Source organism: Tursiops truncatus, chromosome 11 (genome assembly GCF_011762595.2).
Source record: "Tursiops truncatus isolate mTurTru1 chromosome 11, mTurTru1.mat.Y, whole genome shotgun sequence".
NCBI lineage: Eukaryota > Metazoa > Chordata > Mammalia > Artiodactyla > Delphinidae > Tursiops > Tursiops truncatus.
This window is the reverse complement of record NC_047044.1, coordinates 53269319-53296998: the sequence shown is the minus strand read 5'-3', so window position 1 is coordinate 53296998 and position 27680 is coordinate 53269319. Positions and strand designations below refer to the sequence as shown.

Sequence of the window (27680 nt, the reverse complement as noted above, 5' to 3'; positions counted from 1 at the left end):
GCATTTTCATGGACCAGGTACTATATTAAAGTGTTACATGTATTACCTCATATAATTCCACAATAGCTACGAGGTAGGAACATTCATCATCCCCATTTCTCATACGGAGAAACCAAGGTACAAAGCAGCCAATATTCCCAAGTTCACACAATTGCTATGTGGTGGCCAATATTCTATCCTCAGGTACATGTGCTACTTCCCACTAGTTATAGTGTCTGACTCACAGGATTGTTTGGAGCTCAAACAAGATAATGCATTTTATGGCAAGGTGCTTTGTAAGCTATGTGGTATACTCATTACTGACTTTTTCAGTCTGAATACAAAGTCATCTTGAAGTCTAATAACTTTGCTCCCAAAAGTAACTTCAGGTGAATATCTGAGTACTGAATAAGAAAAATACCAGCTGGAACATTGACTAACCATTCCCTTTTAAAACTAACTTCATTCAACTTGCATACATTTATTACAATTTTAATTAAATTTTAAATGTGGCATTTTTTTCCTTGTTCATCTAACTCAACTGTGCCCTTCTTTACATTTCCCCAAATGCAACCCTGATTTTCAGGACTTTTTTTCTTCACCTATGATTTAGTTTTAATTAATCTATATGAAAAAGCTGCAGCCTAATGTTTTATTTAAATATCCTGCTTTCTCTTGTAATCTGTATTCTTTTAGTCCTATATTTGTCCTTGCTTTTCTGGCAGCTAGATATCAAGCCACACAAAACAGTGGTTTGGGTATGAAGAAAATTAGTTAAGTGTCAAAGCCATTGCTACAGTATAAAGACAGTGCTTGTTCATCAACTAATTTCATTGAGGTGAGGACATCTTATGAGAAATAAGCCAGGAGACTATGAGATAAAATGAGTAGAGTCTCCTTCAGTGGCTTATGAAAGGGAGTTGGGGGGAGGGGGCGTGGTTTGTGGGGGTGGGGAGCATGCCAGTAGGAACCTTTCACCCCAGAGAAGAATGTACTGTCTCTGACACTATCACTGGTACATGGTGATAACAAAAAGTAAGCCAACTTTTAGTCTGTTTTATTATCTTTAAGTACTTTACAGACAATACATTTCATTACTGCCTGCTTCCCATCCTCCCTACTTGTAGCTATGGTTCTGATCTTTGCTTGTGCAGTATAGATGAGCACATTCTCTCCAGTTTAGTTTGTAAGGTAGAAATGTGGAGAATTCTTGTATACAGAGGAAGGAACCAAAAGTCTTTAAAATCTCAGAGGAGTGAGAAGGAAAGGAAAATAAATTTTATTTCTGAAGCCAAAGAAGAATAGTGGAAATCTTTGGTCATATTGTTTGCTCTACAATAAAGTAATTTTTTAAATTTTTATTTGAAACAGCTTCTCTTGAAAAGGTAACTATGTTGATAACTCACAAATACTTTTTTTTAAGTGCCAGAGGTTAGAGAAAGGGGGAAGGAGAGTGTATTTATATTCTTGCTGACATATATTAAGTTGTAGAGCTATATAGTCTATTGTTTCATTATCAGAGTTTTTTAATGAGAAACATGTATAATTTTTCTTATAAGCATTATTCTAGCTTGGGCATTTCAATTCTATATAATTTTTCATGTGTTTAATTCATATTTACCATATATTAAAGCAAAAGAATTTCAAAATAGCTCAGATAACACTTTCATTTAAAACTGGATTAGGTATATTCAAATTTTTAATCAGCATAGAATAGGTTTTTAAATATCAGAATCAGGAAGATAAAATATACATGTAAAATGTACATAGTAAAAATTCAAATATTGATCAAGCCTTATTTGCACTAATGATGGGGTAAAGAATTTTTAAATGGATAATATAAAACAGACAGTACAAAAATTATTTTTGGCAAATATATGCATTGGGAAACATACACTACATCATACCATGGTCTAATTATAATCAGCTCTATCTTTGGAAGCCTGGAAATTGCCAGGATAGTGAAAGGGAAGAGACTCTGGGTTATTAAGAGAATCCAGAAAGTGGATAAACCATTCAGGGAAAATCAAGGGTTGACATAATATTGTGGACTAGAGTCTCAAAGGACAGAGAGAAAAATCAGTCAAATGGGTTTTGATGTCATTTTTTTTCTAGAAATGCCTATTAAATCTTATACAAAGCAGCTAAAAATACAGCTATCTCTTTGGAAATCGTTCTTTTAAATGGAAATGCTGTAAAAATAAGACTGCACATTTTCAGTATGCACAAAATCAAATATTTTAAATGTTTAAATTGTTTTGGTAATTAACTGTGTTCTACTGTAGAAAATCGTGGTTGAAGTTGGTGCTCATTTTGCTCAAAGTTTTCCCTCATATCAGGAACTTGTAGTTTGTTCTATATAGTTTGATGAAACAAAAAAAATAGTTTTATTTGGTGTGACCTTCAAATCCGTTGCTAGGAGTTAAATCTACATACATACAAGTAAAACAATAAATATGGAAACATCCCAAGTCTTTTCCCATAATGTGTATTCTTACATTTTTCTTAGTAATGACAAATTCTTTACATTTGCCAAGCTGTTTTAAACCTTAAGTATTACCTTGCTTTTTAATTCTTAGTTAAAATCTTTCAGGATTCTTAAACTTTGTAATATCTCAAACCAGGTTTCCTCATTAACACTTATTTTGTTTTTCTTTTAAACTTTATGAAAGAATATTGTAGGTTAACAGGCATTGTAACTCCTTATTCCTCCTCTATTCATTGATTCTTAGGTATGGTAGGTTTTGAATAGTTTAGACTCACGTATTAAAGTGTTCTTCTTAGTCTGGCCTTACATGTGTGCCTTCACTCTTTCATCTGGCCTGCTTTTCTTCTGACCTTGAGTTATCCCTATAAGTAGTGAAAGTATTTCACTTTCTCTATACTGAAAACAATCTGTTGATTATATGAAGTGGGCAATTTTAAAATTCTCTTGAGTTCGTCAGAATTAATCACATCATGACTTTTTAAGTCATTTCCCAAAGAAGTTCCAGACGTCCAGATCATTGTTCATCCCCTGAGCTCCCTAACTCCTGTAGTGAATTATCAGTGTCCTGAAAACTACTTAAGACAGAGCAACCTCCAAGCATATATGAATTATTTTAGAATTGCCCTTACTTAAAACCAAAAAATAAACTAAATATGGAGAAATTATTGATAGTACATCTTTTTATTCCTGTAGGACTCATACTGAGTGACTTTAGTAAGATAAAACTCGATTTATAAAACAGTTTCAATTTTGTGCCATGTATCTATTGTGTGAGTTGTAATATTGCAAATTCAAACAGTAAACATCAATAATCACAAATACTTGGGTAAGATGTTTGTTGGGAGACAGTGGGATAGGGTAGGAAACATCCTGTATTTAAAACCATTTTACCACAGCTAGCTCTTAAGTCATTGGCTTCTGAATTTTAGTTTTCTCAACCATAAAATACCAGTTTCTTGTGAGGATTAAGAGTTAATGGATATAGAGGTATAAACTTCGAGGTTTTGCAAAATAAGGCATATTTCCTATTATGGAAAACTAGAGTGCTCTATCATTGCTGATGAAAGACTTCTTCAATTGAAGGCTCAAATTCAGCTTTTAAAGTTATTGTTAAGTATATATTTTTAGCAGAAGAATAACCAGTAGGGTGGATCAAATTAATATTTGCTTTTTCATTTTTTTTTTTTTAAGATGTTCTCCTAGCTCCTCTAAAAGACTTGGAGCAGAAGTCTTAATGTGATGGTAAGCTTGAAAATTAAAATTTCATCACGGATACTAGAATCCAGTTCCATACTAACAGATTTGTTTTTTTAAAGCTATTTATGAGCATAACTAAACATTTTACACTTAAAACCCTTTTCTCTGCCTTCAGCAATCATGGATTATGTTGTCTTTTTCCTCCAATTTTATTTATCAGTATCTAAAATCATTTGAGTAAAGTAAAATCCAAACTTCAGAGGTTACGACTTTTATTGTTGGGATAGAATTAGTAAAAGTCAGATTCTATTCCTCTCTTTAGCTTAAAGTCCTCCTCCAGACCCTCCATGAATAAAAGAGTGGTTCAGAACATAGGCTTAGAACTTTAACCACCTGAGTTCTGGGCCTACCACTTTTCTGTAAGTCTTGTTACCTCTCTGATTCCCAATTTGCAAACTAGAGCAGCTCCAGAATTTCCATCTAGGAGGGCTTGGGGTGAACAGTCCGAGTAGAAAGAAGTGTGAGACTCTTAAAACTGCATGTTTGCTCAGCAAGCACATGGTTTTTCTTGAAATGTACAGTTTACTTGTTGTAGAGGGCTATTAATAGATATTTGTGAGGAAACCAAACTCCCCATCTACCTAAGCCATCCACTCCTGGCACTATTACCCTACCTTTTAGAATAATTGTGAGGTATAAATTGTGTCCTGATCATTATGAAGAACGCAGCAGGTATTATTACTAACAAGTACACCCAATTGTGGGAATGATTGTTCTCTCTTTACAAATGAGACTAATTATCATTATTCAATATCATTCACACTCAAGTTCCAATAAGCTTTCTTCAGCAAGAGAACAAAGAATAGGGTAACAATTATTCCACCCAGATTGCCTGTTCAACTGGTGCTTGAGGGAAAAGATTGAGAACTAGCCCTTATCGAACTCCTCACCTTCCCTCAAACATATACAATTTGACAACTCTGGCCTTTCCCACATACTATTCTGTTTAATGGTCTGCCTTATCTCCTACCAGGCAGACTCCTACACACATTCTTCAGGACCAATCCCAACATACACTGGCTTGCTCTTCCTGACACATCAGTTGTCACCTTGGGCTATGCATATCTCTCATCCCCCATTAGACTGAATTAATCTGATGGAAGAGTCTTGTTCATAGATGCTAAGATGGTGTTGGGTATAGTATGTGTTCCTAATGTGATAATTATTAAATGAAGGATTTGCCTCAATATCTGAAGCATCACTGTATTACTGTGATTTTGTTTTATCCCTGATGTATTACTGAGTATTTTTAAAGCTTTCAAAGTAAATTTACCTTATGAATGTGCATTAAAAATAGATATGTTTAAAATACAGTAACATTCTAAATTCAGTATTATTAAGAATAATAAATTCAGTATTATTTATGGAATTTAGAATATTCAAGATTAAATGTAAAGAATAGCAACATTTCATTTATATTTTCTAAAGACATTTTTATTGCAAAGAAATCTGTCTTCCAACCCAGTTTTTGTCTGGTTTCCATGGCAAAGTAACCATTCTGTGACTAGGCTCATAGCCTCCTTATCTAGTATCACATATACAACATTCTGAAGTCTACCTTCCCTTAATATTGTCCATTTTTCTTGAGTCCAAGGTTTTCCAGGAGAATTAACAACTATCAAAAGTTAGGTCTAGGGCTTCCCTGGTGGCGCAGTGGTTGAGAGTCCGCCTGCCGATGCAGGAGACACGGGTTTGTGCCCCGGTCCGGGAAGATCCCACATGCCGCGGAGCGGCTGGGCCCGTGAGCCATGGCCGCTGAGCCTGCGCGTCCGGAGCCTGTGCTCCGCAACGGGAGAGGCCACAACAGTGACAGGCCCGCGTACCGCAAAAAAAAAAAAAAAAAAAAAAAAAAAGTTAGATCTAGATCCTTTATGCCTCTGCATTGACCAACAATGTAGTCACCAAGTTTGTCTTCATGCATCTTCTGAGAAGGGTCTCAGAGTTATTAAATACTTATGAGAGTTTACCTACTGATTGCTTCCAAGCAACCTGTATAGTGATACTATTTTTAAACAAATACTGCCTTGAGACCCCATCCCCATGAGAGCCCACAATTTGTATAGTATTAATAAGCCTGGATGAGTTGTTACTGCTGTCCCAAAATAGAAGTCCCTAAATCACCCTCAAGCACACTGAAATAGTAAAAATACTATATAATATTTGGTTGGAATATACAAAGATAGGTGTACAAATTACTAATTTGGGAAGTGAAACAGTCCATAGTTTTCAGACTTGAATTCCCATTTTAAAAAGACATCATTTTTCAGTTTTACTCCAATAAGAAATAAAAATTAAACAAGAAGTAATGTGGGGGGGAAAAAAAAAAACCTCACTTTTGAGGCAAAAAAAGAGTCTTGTTGATGGCCAAGGGTAAGACTCAGTTTCCCAACAGGGTAAATTAATTTTGAAAACAAAAGGAGCCAAATGTTAAGGAAAGAGAAGATAGTCAAGTTTGATTGGAAAGGAGATATTTTCTGTGTTTTTTTTCTTTCGTGGGTGGTTTAAGCTCTAGAGAAAATATTTTCTTGGACAGATTCCTCAAAATTCCCTTTAAACAACCAGGTAGACTGGGAACATCCTGGATCTTCCCACTTTTCTTAAAAACGGCACACAAAAGATGAACTATATAATGACACCAATTGTGATTGTGTAAAAATAAAATAGCCCAACCGGAATTACTTGTACACAATCCATTAACAAGATTTTTAAACCCCCACTGATAGACCCAGAAGGAAAATTAAATTGCTTAGCTTGTTCAAAATCTGCTTTTTGAAACAGATGGCAAACCATCTAATTGATACATACTCTAGAAATAAGTAGTATAGTACAGAAGTATTTGTGTAATTTTATTTTTATTTTTTTTTTGCTATCCGCGGGCCTCTCACTGCTGTGGCCTCTCCCGTTGCGGAGCACAGGCTCCGGACACGCAGGCTCAGCGGCTATGGCTCACGGGCCCAGCCGCTCCGCGGCATGTGGGATCTTCCCAGAACCGGGGCACGAACCCATGTCCCCTGCATCGGCAGGCGGACTCTCAACAACTGCGCCACCAGGGAAGCCCTATTTGTGTAATTTTAATACATGTGACGCTCACAATGAGTGGTGCTAAGACCAGGTGTTTTCTTTGGTGCTAGCGAAATTGGTGTAACTCTGGAAACCACTTTCATACTACAGTTATTAGCAAATACAGAATTTAGCTTCAGAGTTCAGTGAGTCCTAACAGCCTGCCCTCAAAGTGTGAGACAACCTAAAACCAGGGCAGAGAGAAGACAGCTCCTTGTCTTAGATGCTAGCTATATCTCCCTCTCCTGTCACTGGACCCACACATACTCTTTCCAGATTCTGGGACACTTCTATTTACTTCAAGTTTTTAAGGCCTATTTGTTTCTACCCTTACATTTAGCTGGTATTTAGCTGGTAAACTTGAATTTTTACCTAGTCATCCTTCTGTTACTGTTGTCTGTTTCCACAGCTACATTGGATTTCCAAGGGCATGGCTTATCTGTTCAGACTCTGATGTTTGCTCGTATTCCGCAGTTCTGGTTTGGTTTTTCAAAATGTAATGTTGGGATTCACCCCAAAAATCAAGGTTACTGTTTTTTGTCTTCTCTGTCTTTGCCTAAGGTATATTTTCTTGGACTCTGTAAATCTGCCCATAGGAAACCCATAGGAAAACTGTAATAGACTACACGCCCTGTAACTAGACTGTTAACTTCAAGGATCAGGGATGTTATTCTATAGTAAATATTTTGTGGATGTATTTCCACAACTGTCACGTTGTTGTTGTTTTCTTCATGTAATTTCAAATATAGTAAAACCAAGTTCTTGGAGAAAAAAGGTCAGGGTCCAAATAATTCAATGAAAATTAGTATATCATTAAAAAAATGAGAAATACATTCCAAGGATATTCATTAAAATGTTCATTTCAGTTGCCTTGATGAGGCATTGATATCGTACATTGCCTCCATATGTCGTAAAATAGAAAATAACATGTATCATTCACAATTCCTAGAAATATAAAGAAACAGGAAATGTAAACCCATGGTAAATGGAAACAGATCCAAAGATAACCCAGATGTTAGAACTGGTAAACAAGGACTTTAAAATGACTATAATAAATACATTAAAGAATCCACAGGAAAAGATGGAATGCGTAAGAAATAGGGAATTTCAGGAAATACATGTGAAAACTATAAGAAATAACCAAATGTAAATATTAAAACTAAATATAACTGAAATCAAAAATCTATTAATTGGATGGGATTAATGCAGAACACAACTTAAAAATAAGTCTAGAAATTATCCAAAATAAGGCATAGAGATTTTTTTTCCCCTAAATTAACAGGAACACAAAGACTTGTGAGAGAGAACCAAACAGGAGAAGAATGAAGTAGAAAAAAATAATTGAAAACAGATGGCTGAAGTTTTCCCGAATTTGACTGAAAATATCAACTTAAGCCAGCATACCCCAAGCAGGATAAGAAGAAAAGACGACCACATCCATACCCTTAAATAGTCAATAAAAATCCAAGATAAAAATTAATTCTCAAAAGCAGCCATGGGAGGAAAAAGTCACATTACTAGCAAATAATGTGACAGCTGACATTTCATTAGAAACAACAAAGGCCAGGAGAAAATGGAATGGCGTCTCTGAGGTGCTAAGGTGGGGGAAGGGGGAGGGAAACCTGTCAAATTTAGAATTAATACACAAGAAAATATCCTTCTAAAATGAAGGCAAATTAAACATTTTCAGATTAAAAATAATTTGTCCATCAGTAACCCATAATACAGAAGTGTTTATGGAAATGCTCAAAGCATTTCCAGATGGAAATTTCAGATCTACAGGAAGGAATAAAACCTATGGAAATGGTGAGTAGAGTATGTAGATAAATAGAAAATTTTTTCTTTCTTAGATAAAAATCAAATGGTTGTTCAAAACAAAATGAATGAAAATGTACTGTGGGATTTGTAACGTGTGAATAAAATATATGACATCAGACAAAGGAGAGTGGTTTATGTGAAATTATACTGTTATAAAGTTCTTATATGTGAATTAATATAATATGATTGCAAAAGATCATGATATATTAAGAATGTATACTATAGGGACTTCCCTGGTGGTCCAGTGGTTAAGGCTTCGCCTTCCAACGCAGGGGGTGTGGGTTCAATCTCTGGTCAGGGAGCTAAGATGCCACATGCCTTGTGGCCAAAAAACCAAAACATAAAACAAGCAATATTGTAAAAAATTCAATAAAAACTTTAAAAATGGTCCACATCAAAAATATCTTAAAGAAAAAAAAAGTATACTATAAACCCTAGAGCAACCACACAAAAAAAAGAAAAAGAACAAGAGGCATAACTAAAAGCCAGTAAAACAGATAAAATGTAATAATAAATAATACTCATGTCACCCCCTCCCCCACACACAAAAAAAGTAAAGGTAGAAAAGGAGGGAAAAGGAACAAAAGAACAAATGGTAAACAAAGGTTGATGGTAGACTTAAATCCAACCATATTATTAATTAAATGTAATGGACTAAACTCTGAATAAGGCAGGAGAAAGAAAGATCCAACCATATGCTTTTTCCGAGAGACACTTTATAAAGACCAAACAAGTTATAAGTAAAAAATGGAAAATGATACACCTAGCATAGGGAATTTAGTGTGGCCATATTAATATAAGGTGATTGACACTTATAGAACACTACGCACAACAAATGCACATGGAATAGTCTCTAAGACAAAATGCTGGTCCATAATTAAGTTTCAGTATATTGCAAAGGATTGATGTCCTATAGAATATGCTCTCGCATGACCAAATAATTAAATTAGAAATACAGTCAGCCCCCTCGGTATCTGCGGGTTCCACGTTGGTGGATTCAGCCAGCCTAGGATCCAAAATATTTGAAAAATATTTCCAGAAAGTTCCAAAAAGCAAAACTTGAATTTGCTGCATACCAGCAAGTATTTATATAGCATTTACATTGGATTAGGTATTATAAGTAATCTAGAGATGATTTAAAGTATACAGGAGGATGTGCAAAGGCTGTATGCAAATACTACACCATTTTATAATAAGGGACTTGAGCATCCATGGATTTTGATTTCTGTGTATGTGGGGGCGTGTCCTGAAACCAATCCCCAGCAGATACAAGATATCTAGAAAATTAACATGGGTCAGAGAAGAAAACTGCGTGAAAATTTGTGGGGTGAAGCTAACACATCTTATAAAAATTATGTTTACACTATTCTGTAGTCTATTAAGTGTGCTATTTAGCATTATGTCTAAAAAAAGCAATGTGTATACCTTAATTTAAAAATACTTATATTGCTAAAAAATGTTAACCATCATCTGAGCCTTCAGCAAGTCCTAATCTTTTTGCAATAGTAACATTCAAAGATCACTGATCACAGATCACCATAACGAATACAATAATAATGTAAAAAGTTTGAAATATTGTGAGAATTACCAAAATGTTGACACAGACACGAAGTGAGCAAATGCTGTTGGAGAAGTGGTGCCAGTAAACTTGCTCAATGAATGATTATCACAAACCTTCAATTTGTAAAAAAAGGAATATCTGCAAAGTGCAATAAAATGTGGTATGCCTGCAGTAAATTAGCAAGATCGATTGCATTAGTTTGCTAGGGCTTCCATAACAAAATAGCACAGAGTAAGTGGCTTAAACAACAGAAATTTATTTTCTTATGGTCCTGGAGACTGGAAATACAAGATCAAGGTGCTGGCAGAGTTGGTTTCCTCTGAGGCCTCTCTCCTTGGCTTGCAGATGGCCACTTTCTTGCCTTTTCTTCACATGGTCATCATGCAGTGTACCCTTGGTGTCTCTCTGTGTGTTCTAGCCTTATAAGGACACCAGTCATAATTGGATTAGGGCCCTCTCTAATGCTCTCATTTTAACTTAATTACCTCTTCAAAATACAGTCCAAATACAGTCAATTTTGAGGTACTGAGGGGTAAGCCTTCAACTTGAGGGGAACACAATTCAGCCCATAACACTGATAGAATAAATTATCAATATCAGGAATGAAAGCAAGGACATGACTGTAGATTTTACAAAGATTAAAAGGATAATAAAAGATTATGAACAACTGACAATAAATTCAATTAAATGGACAGTTTCCTTAAAGAGAACAACTTAACAAAAATACCACTTATCACAATTGACACAGGAGACATAGAAACTCTGAAAAGCTCTACATCTTAAACACGCTGAATTTGTATCTAAAAACCTTCCCAGAGAGATAAAAGGAAGATTTTGGTTCCATTGGGACACTGAAGTCCACTACAGCTTATCTCTTTTTGAATTACAACTAAAATCTCTTGAGAATATTCATAAGCAACTACCTGAGCATTCTGAAAAGTAAACAAAAAATTGTGGAAGGAAGTCAGCAGTTGGAAAAGCAATCCATAAAGGAGTAAATTTTCTGAGTTTCTGTTTTATAGCTATGCCCCCAAGGGCAGGCTCAGTTGTAGAAATGTGTGATCATGTAGATGGCTAGCCTCCAATAGAACCTTGTTTTCCTGTCCAAAGGAACCACAAAAAGGGAAACTTGCAGGTCAGAAAGTGTAACAAGAATTCTGGATTTGGGGAAGGGGATTACCTAATCTGTTGTAACAGGCTCACCCCTGGGTTGTGCATGGACAGGACAAATCTAAAACATCATAACACTTAACAATTTGGCCATTGCTCAAGACTCATACTAACCCCTGAAAAGCACATGTGCAGGTCGGACCCAAAACAGTATGGCAAATGCTTTATGACCTGAATTATGATTTAAACCAGGGCCCAAATCTCAGACTAATCCTGGGTGATGGTTGTATAGCAAGACAGAACTTTTGGTCTGAGTCTAAACTGAGTTGATAGACTGGCTAAAAAAAATTAACATCCTCCATAAGATGATAAGAGAACCCACAGTCTACACAGTATTGCAGTCACAATTTCCAGGATATAATTCAAAGCTAATTAGCATATAAAGTATGAGTAAAGTGACTAATTAACCAGGCAAAGGCAACCAACAGATTTCAAGACATACAGCTGTAGTAATCAAGATGGTGGTATTGGCAGAGGAATAAACACACAGATCAATGGAACAGAAGGGAGAGCTCCAAAATAGCATCATCACACAAGTATGGCCAACTGATATTTGACAAAGTTGCAAAAGCATTTTGATGGAGAGAGGACACTCTTTTCAACAATGGTGTGGAGTAATTAAATATCCATAAGCAAAAGAATAAGCCTAGACCTAAAACTCACACCTTATACAAAAATTAACTCAAAGTGAATCATAGATTTAAAAGCAAAGTATAAAACTATAAAGCTAAAAGAAGATAACACGAGAAAAAAGCATGGTGACAATTCCAAATGCTGATGAAGATACAGAAAAACAGTCTTGTACATTGCTGATGGGAATATAGAATAGTACAGCCACTCTGGTAAATAATTTTGCATTTTCTTTAAAGACATTTATCATACAACCCAGCAATCACTGTTGATATTTATTCTAGAGAAATGAATACATAAGTGTTCATTAAAACCTGAACATGATTGTTCATAGCTCTATTTGTAATAGCCCAAAATTGAAACAACCAAAATATCTCTCAGTAGGTGAATAGTTAAACTGATATATGCAGACTATGGAATTCTACTCAGCAGTAAAAAGGAAAAAAACTATCTCTTCATATAACAACTTCACTGAATCTCAAGGGCATTGTACTGTGTGAAAAAAAAAATCCAATTCCAAAAACTCATACTGTATAATTCCATATATATATATATGGTTCTCAAAATGAAAAAATTACAGAAATGGAAAGATTAGTGGTTGGTGAAGGTAGGGGTGTAATTATAAAACAATAGCACCAGAGAGGTTTTTGTGGTGATGGAATAGTTTGGTATCTTGACTGCAGTAGTCATTACACAAATCTATACATGTGATTAAATGATATTAAACTATATATACACACCATATTAATGTCATTTCCTGACAATGTCATTTGATATTGTACTATAATTGTATAAGATGTAACCATTGAGGTAAACAGGATGAAAGATGCATAGTGCCTTTCTGTATTACCTTTGAAACTTTTTATTCTATAATTATTTCAAATTAAAACATTCTCAAAAATTAAAGATATAATCACTCAATGAACCTGAAGAGTGATAAACAGAAGTTATAGAATCTGAAGGACAGAAGCAGGGAAAGATTTTTAAAAGAAAGAAAGAGAAAAGAAAGAGCATAGCATCACGGGTCTACGGAATAATATTTTAAAAATCTAACATACTTGCCCCTGGAGTTTCAGAAAGAGAGGATAAAGAGATTGGGGCCACAAAAATTATTTGAAGAAATAATGCCCCAAACATCACAAATTTAATGAGACATACATTTACAGAGGCAAAAAGTTTGATGCACCCCAAACAAGATAAAGAAAATAATACTTAGACACATTTTAATGAAACTACTGAAGACTTTTGTAAAAAGATTTTTAAAAATCTTAACAGAACTAGAGAAAAATGAAACATTACATATGGGGCAACAATGATTGGGATGCTCTTGGATTTCTCATCAGAAGCCATGAAACCCAGACAATGGAAGAACATCTTTAAAGTGCTCAAAGAGAAGAGTGGTCAACACAGGATTCTATGTCCAGCAAAAATATCCATCAGAATAAATAAAGATATTCTGAGATGAAAGAAAATTATGAGAATTCATCAGCAGCAGATTGATTCGAGAAGAATACTTAAAGGAAATGATTCAGGCTAAAGAGGAATACCAAAGAGAAACTTAGACGTTGAAAAATGAAGGAAAAGCAACACAAATGGTAAAGATCTGAGTAAATTTAACAGTCTATTTTTCTCCTATTAGATTCTTTAAAATATGCATAACTGATGAAAGCAAAAAATGATTGGGACATAGTCAATGGGTCTCTCTAACTCTGACACATGTTGCTAAGCGTGTAAAGGATTGCCAAGACCCTGACAACTCTTTTATCCAGGTCATTTCTCAGGATTGTTTTTGCAGCTGGAAAGTATGAAAGGTGAGGTAATATCTTCCATCACATAAAAAGCTGATCTGCTTACTGATTGCCATAAAAGTGGTAGACCCCTTAAAGCTCCTTTCCTGTGGCCCAAAAATCCACTAATTTTGCAGGCTTCATCAGGCCTTCTGCATTGCCTTGTGGGTCTTGTGGCTCAGGTAATCAGCATAAAAATACTCTTGCCTCTGCTGTCACCGTAAGTTTCAGAGTCTAGTGTGCATGTCTACTGTACACAGTCTAGTGTACCTTACCTAGGATTCTAGTGTGTTCAGTATCCATGAAATGGTAGCATGCTAACTTAATAGCTTGAAAGTCGATTAAAATAAATCCCCTCTCAAAACTGTAGCACTGCCTGGTAGGAATATCAATATATGTAGATATATATGACAACTATAACATAAAGAGGGCAGGGTAAAGCAACCTACATGGTTGTAAGGCTTCTACATTTCACTTGAGGTGGTAAAATATTAACCTGGATATAGTGGGAAAGGTTGAGTATGTGTAATTTAATCTATAGAGAAACCATTAAGACAAAGAACCCAAAAGATTGCCAAAGAACCAATAAATTAAAATGGAATATGAAAGTATTCAAATAATAGAAATGGAGGTAAGAAAGAAGATCAAAATACAGAGGAGACAGCCAGCAAACAAAGTAGAAGACTTAAACCAACTATATCAATAATTACATTAATATAAATGATCTAAACATACCAATTAAAAGATAGAGATTGTTAGATTAGATGGTGTTTTAGTTTTCTGGGGCTGCTGTTAAAATAGTACCACCACCTGAGTGGCTCAAACAGAAATTTTCTTACAGTTTTGGAGGTTAAAAGTCTGAGATCAAGGTGTGAGCAGGGTTGAGCCTCCTGAGGGCTGTGAGGAAGAATCTGCTCCCCTTCTAGCTCCTAGTGGTTAGCTGGCAATCTTTGGTGTTCCTTGGCTTGTCTGCATCACCCCAATCTGCCTCCATATTCACATGACATTGTCCCTGTATTTGTGTCTTTCTCCATCAACCTACTTTATAACGACACCAGCCATACTGGATTAGGTGCTTAACCCTACACCAGCGTGGTCTCATCTTAACTAATTATATCCACAAAGACCTTATTTCCAAATAAGGTCACATTCTGAGGTACTAGTTAGGATGTCAACATGTGAATCTGGGGGACACACAATTCACCCCATAAACGATAAACTCATAGATGATAAATTCAAGTCCTAAATATATGCTGCCTATGAGAAACTTGCATTAAATATAAAGACACAGGGCTTCCCTGGTGGCGCAGTGGTTGGGAGTCCGCCTGCCGATGCAGGGACACTTAACGATCAAAGATTCCACGGTTTCCCCCTAGGACTAACAAGGCAAATGTTGGGAAAGGCAGTCTAATGTGCACTGCCTGTTGACCCCCCTCCATCTAGTTTCAGAAGAACAGGGCTTGGGCCTGGAATACTTCTTTACCAAGAGATAAGGAACCCATATAGTCAGTGCCAGATTTATCACCTTGTATGGGAATATCTTCTTTTTCAGACTCAATGTGTATTCCTTTGTTCTGCTTAAGTATTTATACTCAATGCGTCAATGACTCTCAGGCACTCTCCAGCCTTCATTTATTTCAGACTCCACGAAGGAGGAAGAGGTGTCCTTCTGCTACAGCACAAGAGGGGTGCATGCAGGCTAATTGCCCTGTGTTGGCTGCCTGGTGGGACCCACTGGCCACAGGGAACCAATGCGCACAATTGGAGCTGATCTTTCTCTGTCTCTTCTCCATGTAAGTAAAATTGTTGTTCCACCTAGTGTTTGACTGTGTTATGTTTTCCTTGGCAACTCCATTACCAAGTATAGTGGAGTGAAAGTGAGTGGAAGTATTTGGGCTTCTATTCCTGGTGATTTTCATAGTAATGATCTTTGCTATCCTCCATGTTGTTGGAGACCTCCCCTGACATTGGTAACCAGTGTTCAGTGTTCTGCCTGACATCAAGGATGTCTCCTCTCAATGTGCCCACATGTTGGAGGGTCTAGCCAGTGTAATAAATCATGAAAAAGAAATAAAAGACACATAGATTGGAAAAGAAGAAATAACACTGTATTCAAAGAGAGCATAATTGTTTACATATAAAATCCCAAAGAATATCAAAAACTAGTACTATACATAGTTTAACAAGATTGCAAGATTCAGTATAAAACATCAGTTGTATTTCTCTATATAAGGAATGAAAATTGGAAATCATTTTTAAAAGTACCATTTGTAAAAGTATCAAGTATAAATTCAAGAGTAAATCTCAGAGAAATGTGCTGAAACTGTATGGTGAAAACTATAAAACATTGATGATCTGTGACCCAATTAAATAAAAGAATATATCATATTTATGGATATGTTAATATTGTTAAGCTGTCAATTTTATCCTAAGAGATCTATAGAATCTACACAATCTCAATCAAAATCCCAGCAAAACTTTTTATAGAAATTGACAAGATCATTATAAAATTTATATAGAAAATCAAAAGAAATAGCCTAAGAATTTTGAATAAGAACGAAGTTGGAGGGGACTTCCCTGGTGGCACAGTAGTTAAGAATCTGCCTGCCAATGCAGGGGACACGGATTCGATCCCTGGTCCAGGAAGATCCCACATTCCACAGAGCAGCTAAGCCCTTGCACCACAACTACGGAGCCTGTGCTCTAGAGCCCATGAGCCACAACTACTGAGCCTCCGTGCCACAACTACTGAAGCTTGCACACCCTAGAATCCATGCACCACAACTGCTGAGCCTACATGCTGCAACTACTGAAGCCCACATGCTCTAGGACCTACGTGCCACAACTACTGAGCCTGCGTGCTGCAACTGCTGAAGCCTGTGCACCTAGAGCCCATGCTCTACAACAAGGGAAGCCACTGCAATGAGAAGCCCCTACACCGCAATGAAGACTAGCTACTGCTCGCCGCAACTAGAGAAAGCCCACACACAGCAACAAAGACCCAACGAGGCCAAAAAGAAAAAAAGAAAAAGAACAAAGTTGGAGGGCTCACACAACCTGATTGTAAAACTTACTATAAAACTATAATCAGGGTTTCCCTGGTGGCGCAGTGGTTGAGAGTCTGCCTGCCGATGCAGGGGACACGGGTTCATGCCCTGGTCCGGGAAGATCCCACATGCCACAGAGCGGCTGGGCCCGTGAGCCATGGCCGCTGGGCCTGCGCGTCCGGAGCCTGTGCTCTGCAACGGGAGAGGCCACAACAGTGAGAGACCCGCGTACAGCAAAAAAAAAAAAAACAACAAAAAAAAACCCCATAATCAGACAGTGCAGTATTGGTAAAAGATGGACACAAAGATCAATGGAACAGAATAGAGTCCAGAAATAGATCAATTGATTGATCAATTGATTTTTTACATAAGTTTAATAGCAATTCAATGGAGAACAGATAGTCATTTTAACAAACAGTGCTGGAACAATGGAACATTCCTATGCAAAATAGCAAACCCCACCCCATAACTTATACCTTATGCTAAAATTAACTCAAAATGGATCACAGATCAAAAGGTAAAAATCTAAAACTATAAACTTTGGGGAAAAATGAAGAGAAAATCTTTTTGACTATGGGTCAGGCAAAGATATCATAGTTATGACAGCTAATGCATAATATGAAATGAAAAAATTTGATAAATTAGACTTTACAAAAATTGTAAAACTTCTGTTCTGCAGAAGACACTGTTAAAGAATGAAAAGGCAGTCCACAGACTGGGAGGAAAATCTTTGCAACTGATATATCTGGTAAAAAAAAAAAAACTTGTACCCAAAATATAAAAAAGAACTCTCAAAACTCAACAGTAAGGAAGGAAACAACTCAATTTTTTTAAAAAGGGCAAGAGATTTGAATAGCTATTCCACTAAAGAAGATATATTGATGGCCTATAAACAGATGAAAAGATGCTCAATATAAATCATTAGAGAAATGCAAATTAAACCACAGTGTGATACTACTATAGACCTATTAGAACGGCTAAAGTAAATACCAAGTGTTAGTGAGGATGTGGAGCAGGTGGAACACACCACTACTAGTGGGAATGCAAAATGGTATAGCCGTTTTATACAGTAATCAAAACAATGTGGTACTGGCACAGAAACAGACATACAGATCAATGGAACAGAATAAAGAGCCCAGAAAAAACCCACATGCCTACGGTCAATTAATCTTTGACAAAAGAGGCAAGAATATAAAATGGGAAAAGGTCTCCTCAGCAAGTGGTGCTGGGAAGGTTGGACAGCTGCATGTAAATCAATGAAGTTAGAACACATCTTTACACCATGCACAAAAATAAACTCAAAATGGCTTAAAGACTTAAACATAATATATGACACCATAAAACTCCTAGAAGAGATCATAGGCAAAACATTCTCTGACATAAATTGTACCAATGTTTTCTTAGGTCAGTCTCCCATGGCAATAGAAATAAAAACAAAAATCAACAAATGGGACCTAATCAAACTTACAAGCTTTTGCACAGCAAAGGAAACCATAAACAGAATGAAAAGACAATCTACAGAATGGGAGAAAATATTGGCAAACGATGCAAGCAACAAGGGCTTAATTTCCAAAATATAGTAACAGCTCATACAACTCAACAACAAAAAAACAACCCAATCGAAAAATGGGCAGAAGACATTTCTCCAAAGAAGATATACAGATGGCCAATAGGCACATGAAAAGATGCTCAACATTGCTAATTATTAGAGAAATGCAAATCAAAACTACAATGAGGTATCACCTCACACCAGTCAGAATGGCCATCACTAAAAAGTCTACAAATAACAAATGTTGGAGAGGGAGTGGAGACAAAGGAACCCTCTTATACTGCTGGTGGGAATGAAATTCGTACAGCCACTATGGAAAACAGTATGGAGTTTCCTCAAAAAACTAAAAATAGAGTTTCTATATGATCCAGCAGTCCCACTCCTGGGCACATACCCAGACAAAACTATAATTTGAAAAGATCCATGCACCCCTATGTTCATAGCAGCACTATTTACCATAGCCAAGACATGGAATCAACCTAAATGTCCATCAACAGATAAATGGATAAAGAAGATATGGTACATATATACAGTGGAATATTACTCAGTCATCAAAAAGAATGAAATAATGCCATTTTCAGCAACATGGATGGACCTAGAGATTATCATACTAAAAAGTAAGTCAGGAAGAGAAACACACCATATGATATCACTTATATGTGGAATCTAAAATATGACACAAATGAACATATCTACAAAACAGAAACAGACTCACAGACATAGAGAACAGACTTGTGGTTGCCAAGCGGGAGGGAAGGATTGGAAGTTTGGGATTAGTAGAGGCAAACTATTACATATAGGATGGATAAATAACAAGGTCCTACTGTATAGCACAGGGAACTGTATTCAATATCCTGTGACAAACCGTAATGGAAAAGAATATGAAAAAGAATATATATGTATAACCTAGTCAGTACAGAAGAAACCAGCACAACATTGTAAATCAACTATACTTCAATAAAATTGTTTTAAAAAAGAATAAATTGAACAGAGCAGAAAAAATGGTATAGCCATTTTGGAAAACAGTCTGACAGTTTCTTATAAGTTAACCATACAACCCAACAATCCCATTTCCAAGTATTTACTTGAGAGAAATGAAAACTAATTTAATTAATAGGTTCATAGAATTCATAGTTGTATACACACAACAAGTTACTTTTACTGTATATAAATTATACCTAACTATAAAAAAAATTTTTTAACTGACCAGAAAAACAAACAAACAAACAAAAGGCTTGAAGTTTCACTTTTGAATTCTATCTATCACACACTTAAGGAAGAAATAACACTAATCTTACACAAACTCTTCCAGAAAATAAAGGGAACACCCTCCAATTCATTTTATAAGGCCACTTGATACTAAAACCTGTCAAACCCAATAAACATAAATGCAGAAATACACACACACACACACACACACACACACACACACACTAAGTTAGCATAGGACTCCAGCAATTTACAAAAATAATTGTACATCATAACCAAGTAGGGTTTATCCCAGAAATGCAAGGTTATTTAAAAAATCAATGAGTTGTTGCTCAGTGTATATGGAATTTCTGTTTTCCAAAATGAAAAATTTCCTAGAGATCTGTTACAGAACAATATACTTCACATATTTTGATGGTCTCTCATAAAATGTGTAAATATTTAAAATTGTTATAACTTCTTGCTGTATTAAACTTTTATTAATGCATGATGTCTTTTCTTGTCTCTTGTAGCCTTTTTTGATTTAAGTCCATTTTGTCTGGTATTAGCATAACAGGAGTGGTTCTTTTGGTTACTATTTGCATGGAATATCTTTCTCCATCCTTTCACTTGAAACCTGTTTGTATCTTTGGATCTCAAGTGAATCTCTCACGGACAGCATATAGTTGGATCATGTGTATTTATCCATCTGGCATAATACCATCCTGGCAATCTCTGTCCTTTTCATTGGAGAGTAATCCATTTACATTTAAAGTTATTACTGATAAGGAAGGACTTACTTCTGTCATTATGCTATATACTAATTCAGTCTCCTCACTAGTAATCAGTCTGTTCAGATTGTTTGTTTCTTCATGATTCAAGCTTGGTAGGATGTATGTTTCTAGGAATTTATCCATTTCTTCAAGGTTTTTAATTTGTTGGCATATAATTGTTCATAGTAGTTCCTTACAATCTTTAGTATTTCTGTGCTATCACTTGTAAGGTCTCTTTCATTTCTGATTTATTTATTTCAGTACTCTCTGTTTTTCTTGGTGAATCTAGTTAAAGTTTGTCAATTTTCTTTATCTTTTCAGAGAACCAGCTCTTAGTTTCACCGATCTTTTCTATTGTCTTTTTAGTCTCTGTTTCAGTTATTTCCATTCTGATCCTTATTTCCTTCCTTCTAACTTTGGGCTTAGTTTGTTCTTTTTTTTAGTTCCTTGAGATATAAAGTTAGGCTGTTTATTTGAGATCTTTCATTTTTCTTAATGAAGGCATTTACCACTATAAACTTCCCTCTTAGAACTGCTTTTGCTACATTCCTTAAGTTTTAGTATGTTGTTTCCATTTTCATCTGTCTCAAGATATTTTTTGGTTTTCCCTTTGATTTCTTCTTTGACCCATTGGTTTTAGGAGCTTGTTGTTTAATCTCCACATATTTGTGATTTTCCCAGTTTTCCACTTATAATTAATTTCTAGTTTCATACCATCATGGTCAGAAAACATACTTGATATGATTTCAATCTTCTTAAACTTATTAAGACTTGTTTTGTGGTCTAACATGTGATCTATCCTAAAGAATGTTCCACATGTGCTTGAGAAGAAGATTCTGCTGCAGTTGAATGGAATTTCCTGTAAATGTCTGTTAGGTCCATCTGACCTAAAATGTAGTTTAAGTCCAACATTTCCTTATTGATTTTCTGTCTGGATAAACTATCTGTTGTTGAAAGTTGAAAGATTTAATGAATTTTTAGGCTATAGTAGAAAACTAACAAGAAATTTCTCCCCTGAGACTGTTTCGGGTCCTTTAAACCACTCTGATCCACCTCTGCTATTAGTTCTCCTTTAGTGATCAAGTGTAAGAAGCACTGGATTGGAGAAGTTGGTTCTCTGCTATAGTTATGTCATCTCTGATAAAATTATTCTCCAGCAGGCAGATGACTTACATGGAAGGATTGGTACAATACTCCCAACGATAGATTTTTCCTCTATCTCTGCTCTGCCCTCTTCTTCACATCCTTTGAAGAGGCACCTTGCTGCTGGTTAAAAGCTTGAACTGTGGAGTCAAACTTCCTGGGTTGAAATCCCAGCCCCACCACTTAGTAGCCTCGGGAAATTTAACTTAACCTCTTCCTGCCTGAGGCTTCTCATCTCTAAAGTGGATATAATAGTGTTTATTTTATAGGATTATTATAAGGAAAATATAAGAATAATAGTAAAAGGCTTAGGTCAATGCCTGTGTGTGCCAACTTAATTGAGCTCCTATTTCCTATGTCTGCAATGTACTGTGATGTTAGTATTTCTGATATAAATTTGTCTCTCAAATAGAGGTGGGAGGAGTCCTTGAAAGAATAGGTCTTGTCTCTCTTCCTCCTCTCTCTCAATCCCTCTGCAACTTTTTCTCTGGCTCCCTCTCATTCTCTCAACAAATATCTACTGAGCACCTTCTGCGTACCAGGCACTATTTTAGGCTGATGATTATATTTTGAATCAGAAAAGCATTTTCCCTCCCTTTTTACAATATAATGAAACAAATCAGTACTTGAGCAGGCTATTGCAGTGCAATAAGGTAGAAAGAGGGAGGGGAAGGCAGGAACACAAGGTATTCTGTGTCTATCTATTCTTTGTGTTTCTGTCTCTCTTTTTCTGTCTGACTCTGTCCCTCTCTTCCTCTGTCTCTGTGTGTATGCCTCTTGAAGGAAATTAAGAGATTTCCCAAAGTACAGGAAGAACTTACTGTATGAGTACAGTTAACCTTGGATAGTCTGGTTGTAGCCAATTCTAGCCAGCAGGGGGCAGGAGTGACCAGCTGTATAAATCAGTGCAGTTACTCACATGTTTCTAAGACCTACTTTTAAAAAGTGCTTTTTAAAAAAACTTTTTATTAGAGTATAGTTGATTTACAATGTTGTGTTAGTTTCAGGTGTACAGCAAAGTGAATCAGTTATACATATACGTATATCCACTCTTTTTTAGATCCTTTTCCCATATAGGCCATTATAGACTATTGAGTAGACTTCCCTGTGCTCTACAGTAGGTCCTTATTAGTTATCTACTTTATACATAATAGTGTGTATATGTCAATCCAAATATCCCAGTTTATCCCTCCTCCCCTTACCCCCTGGTAACCATAAGTTAGTTTAAAAAAAAAAAAGTTCTTTTAATTTGTTCTGTGGAATTCTTTCAATTTTTAAGCTGTATAATTGTTACATAGCAAAAATGACTATTGGTATTGTCATGTTAAAACAATTCCAATTTGGCAAATTGGAATAAGTTTCTACTGATCATGAATGTTGATTTTGTTTTCACACAAGGATTTAGCCTCTCCTTAGACGTCCAAATAACAAAATTTTCTGCCTTTTTATATTCAGCAGATAATTTCAACTGGAGACAGGGATGGATGGAAAAATTTACACTCCCAAGACATCAGGCCTCACCAGCAACCTTGGACTTCTCACTTAAATTCCCTGAGTTTTTACTGAAGAAGTTTGCAAAGACCAGGGTGAAGGCTATATTGGACTGCCCAGGGAACCACACTCTTCAGGGACTGTGGACATTAGGAAGACATGTCCAGTTGACAGTGAACGGCTAAGCCAAGGGTATGACCTTGCTTTCTAATCTCTTGGCTTTCTGCACTCACAGCTGTCACAACAGGGGCCTTCCCAAAAGTCAGACCCACCTCAACTGTGTTAAAAAGTTGGGGTTCTTGAATGTTTCCAAGGAACTTACCTTTTATCCCTTTGTTTGATACTTGTTTTACAAAAGATATGTTTTGAGTTTCTATTCAACATGGAAATTATCCTCTAGCCCTCAAGGTGCTTTCTATAGTCTTTATTGGTGCTTTCTAAACATTCCTTAAAACAAACAGATTTGGTACAGAGAAGAATACTCTTCAATTTCCTTGTTTTTGTTATACAGTTTCTTCTTAATTCTAAGTATTTTATTTTTAATATTTAACAATAGTACATGTTATATATTAAAAATTTGAAAAATACAAGATTGAAAGCAAAAATTGTCCAACATTCTACCAACCAGTGATAACCAGCACTCATATTTTGCTCTACAACTTTCTGGTCTGGCTGTCTCTGTCTTTAAGAAAAGTGGAATCACACTGGATGTGACAGAGACTAAGAGTTGTCTCCCAGGATTTGTTCTCCTTTTCTTTCTATATAGTAAGATCTCAAGCTTTTAGCTCAGCATATGACCTCAACTTGCAGCCTGGTGTGGCCATACAAATTAAGTTCTAGCCAATGGGCTACAAGTGCAATGATGAAAAGTTCTAGCAGATTTTCGTGAAGCGGGGACATACCCTTCCATCTCCTTCTCTTCCTTTCCCGTAGTTAGAATGCAAACATAATGATTAGAGCTGGAGTAGCCAGCTTAGACTGCAAGAAGCCCCGTGCTGAAGGTTACAGAACAATCACATGCAAGGAGCCTGTGTCTCTGATTACCCTGGAACAACCATCCCAAGCTGGAATTCTGTTTACATGAGGGCAAAGTAAACCTCAATCTTGTTAAAGTCACTTTTTTTGTGTATTTTTGTAACTCACAGCCACACTTCATTCAAACTAGTATGCTAGATCTATATGTAGTTCTATAACTACATTCAAATATCCAGTCTCTTTTCTTTATATATATATATATATATATATATATATATATATATATATAGTACAATAAGTATCATCCTACCACATATTTGTATTGCTTAAAATAGGGGAGCAGTGCCCATGTAAATAGCTTTGAAAATATGGGTTTTAATGGCTGCATAATATTCTATTGTGTCATAGTTTAACCATTCCTCTATTTCCCCCAATGTATTACTCTTATTTCTAATGAGGAAGAGGGAATCTCCTTGTATATAAACCCTTGTGCACATTGCTAATTATTTTAGGAAATAGTCCTACATGTGATTAGTTTTTATATTCTCACTTTTATCTACTGTTGGGATTTTATTGTTATTTTTAGAAAAAAGTATGTAGTGTTTGATACTTATAAAAGAATATTTATATAATGACTATGTAAGTTTAAAGAAGAAGAAGAAAATAAACACCATGGAACCCTTTATCCAATCTCAGAACTCAACCACTATCAATATTTGAAGTTGTATGTGGGATCCTCCCTAGTCTTAACCCCTACTAACCTCCAGAGAAAAATACTGCACTCAAGTTTGTTGCTGTCATCTCTCCCTTTTTTGTTGTTATTTGTCTTACCACATATATATCACTCAGTTCCTGAAGCCAAAAGTATTGGAGTCACTCTTGAATTCTTATTAGTCTTACCCCTCCCATCCAATCTGTCAGCAAATCCTGCTGGCTCTGCCTTTAAAAACATATCCAGAATTCACCACCACAGCAACATTCTATTTCAAGCCACCATCTCTCACCTGCATTACCAATGTAGCCCCCTAACTTGGTTCCCTGTTTCCATCCATGCCCCCTTCCAGTCCACTTTCAATACAGCAGCCCGAGTAATTCTGTTTAAACCTAAGTCAGATGGTGCATGAAGTCAGATCTTTGCATAATAGCTCTCTATCTCAGAGAAAAACCCTACAATATCACATGGTTGGTCCCACCCCTCTCTCTCAACCTTGCTTCTCTGAACACACTCAGACCTTGGGGCTTTTGTATTTGCTGTGTCTCCTGTCTGGAAGGCTCTCTCCCCAAATCTGTGCACAGCTAACTCCTCGCTTCGTTCAAGTCTTTCCTCAAATATATCTTCTCAGAGAGGCCTTCCCTGGCCACCCTATCTAATTAATCTCCCTACCACTTCCTAGCCCCTTCCTTTAAGATTCACTTTCTACTTTGTTACATGTTTAATTTACTTATCTTGTTTGTTGCCTGTTCCATCACTTGAAAGTAAGCACCATGAGGGCAGGTTTTTTGTCTTTTGTGTTTACTGCTGCCTCTATCTTTGGTGTCTAGAACTCTGCTTGGAATATAGTAGGTACTCAAAACACATTTGTTGAATCAAAATTGAATTGAGTGTATATATTCTCATACCATATATTGTTTAGCTTTGTGGCTTCTGAGTTTTATGAAAATGGTATCCTCCTCTTTATGTACATCTATGTCTTGCTTTATCTACCCAATTTTTTTTACACATTTTTAAAATTAATTTATTTATTTAATTAATTTTTTGCTGTGTTGGGTCTTCGTTGCTGCATGCGGGCTTTAGTTGCGGCGAGCAGGAGCTTCTCTTCGTTGCGGTGCGCGGGCTTCTCCTTGCCGTGGCTTCTCCTGTTGCAGAGCATGGGCTCTAGGCGCACGAGCTTCAGTAGTTGTGGCTCACGGGCTCTAGAGCACAGGCTCAGTAGTTGCAGGCACGGGCTTAGTTGCTCCACGGCATGTGGGATTTCCCGGACCAGGGATTGAACCCGTGTCCCCTGCATTGGCACGTGGGTTCTTAACCACTGCACATCCAGGGAAGTCCCTCTACTCAATATTATATGTCTGGGGCTTCCCTGGTGGCTCAGTGGTTGAGAGTCTGCCTGCCGATGCAGGGGACGTGGGTTTGTGCCCCGGTCCGGGAAGATCCCAGATGCCGCGGAGCGGCTGGGCCCGTGAGCCATGGCTGCTGAGCCTGCGCGTCCGGAGCCTATGCTCCGCAACGGGAGAGGCCACAACAGTGACAGGCCCGCGTACCGCAAAAAAAAAAAAAAAAAAAAATTGTATGTCTGGTTTACCCATGTTTGTCTGTATGACTGTAATTAATTCATTTTCACCACATTTTGGTGAAAATGTCATTTTCACCAAAATGTCTATGTCATTATTTAATTAGCCATTCTTCTCTTGATGGACATTTAGGTTGTTTCCTTGTTGAGTTATATATACTTATGCACAAATGTGTATATAAACATTTATATACATTTACACATATGCCTCTGGGATTTTGTTAGCCTCTGGGATTTTGTTTGCCTCTGGGATTTTGTAGGATAAAGTTTTACAAATGGAATTTTTGGAGTAAAGGATATTCCTGTTTTCTTGATTTAAAAAAATTATTTTTAACTGTTATATAAAAATAAACATTAGATAAAACATACCACCTTAACCATTGTAAAGTATACAGTTAAGTAATATTAAATATATTCACAGTGTTGTAAAACAGCTCTCCAGAAGTTGTTCATCTCGCAGAGCTGAAAGCCTATGCCAATTAAACAACAACGCTGCATTTCCCCCTCCCTCCAGCCTCTGGCAACCACTATTGGGATCTTCTCTTTCTGTAAATTTGACTAGTTTAGATATGTCGTAAGTGGAATCACACAGTGTTTGTCTGTTTGTGACTGGCTTCTTTCATTTAGCATAATGCCCTCAAGTTTCATCCATGTGATAAATATGCATCTTCTTTTGTACTATGTTGTCCTTTTTGTTCCACTTCCTGAGAGATTTCTCCACTTGATTTTCTATTTTTCTCATAAATTATTGTTCACTATACAGTTTCTTTTTACTTAACAAGGTGAGCATAAAAACGAAATAATATCATAATTATGAAAACAGTATACTTAGCAGGAATTAATTCAGTAAATACAGGGAATTCCCTGATGGTCTAGTGGTTAGGACTCGGCTCTTTCACTGCTGGGGCCCAGGTTCAATCCCTGGTCTGCAAACTGAGATCTTACAAACCACGTAGTGTGGCCAAAATTAAATTAAATACAAACATAAAATCTTGTATTTTTTGGCCACCTTTAAATATTTTAAAATTAATTTTATTGAAATATAATTTACATATAAAATTAACAAATTTCAGGCGTTCAATTCAATTTCCTTTGACAAAGGTATACAGTTCCATAACCATCACCACAATCATAATGTAACATCTCACCCCAGAAACTTTCCCCATGCCCTTTTTTAGACAATTCTCTCCTCTTGCCCTTGGCCCCCGGCACCACTGCATGGGAGGGCATGGGAGCATATTCTGAAATTATCTTTACAATTTTTCTGTAGAGCTAAAATTATTTCAAATACAGGCAGGCATACCATGTTTTGTTGTGCTTGGCAGGTATTGCTGGGTTTTGTTTTGTTTTGTTTTGTTTTTTACAAACAAGGTTTTGTGGCAACGCTGCGTTGAGCGAGTCTATAGGCGACATTTTTCCAATAGCATTTGCTCACTACATGTTTCTGTGTCACATTTTGGTAATTCTTGAAAT

General features: G+C 36.3%; 1 long non-coding RNA gene across 3 annotated transcripts in view; it reads left to right on the top strand.

Annotated features, from left to right (window-relative positions):
• The first annotated feature begins 948 nt into the window (after positions 1–948).
• The window catches only part of LOC109547206 (uncharacterized), a 43156-nt gene continuing 16424 nt past the window's right edge, over positions 949–27680 (top strand). For all 3 annotated transcript variants that reach the window (XR_012324311.1, XR_012324310.1, XR_002172961.3), the window contains exons 1-2: positions 949–15543; positions 22906–23133. This is a non-coding gene — a long non-coding RNA (uncharacterized lncRNA). The remainder of the gene's footprint in view (positions 15544–22905; positions 23134–27680) is intronic.